Raw genomic sequence first — 241 nt, 5'->3', positions numbered from 1 at the left:
GTCTCAACGTCTACTGCCCTTAGAAAATTAGAACAATGTCAACATATGACAGTAATGATTGGTGTAATATAGCAGAAGAAATTAACCCCGTGCGCTGTTACCCATATAACGATATGTGGGAATTATACCACTTGCTGACGCCAATGTAATGTTTAGCAGGAAGTGTCCCTCTTGGATTGTACTGATGTTATGTTGTGGTGAATTCGCGTTCCTCTTTGATGATGTTGCTGCTTTGATACTT

Source organism: Penaeus monodon, chromosome 15 (assembly GCF_015228065.2).
Source record: "Penaeus monodon isolate SGIC_2016 chromosome 15, NSTDA_Pmon_1, whole genome shotgun sequence".
NCBI lineage: Eukaryota > Metazoa > Arthropoda > Malacostraca > Decapoda > Penaeidae > Penaeus > Penaeus monodon.
This window is presented reverse-complemented; position numbering follows the sequence as displayed.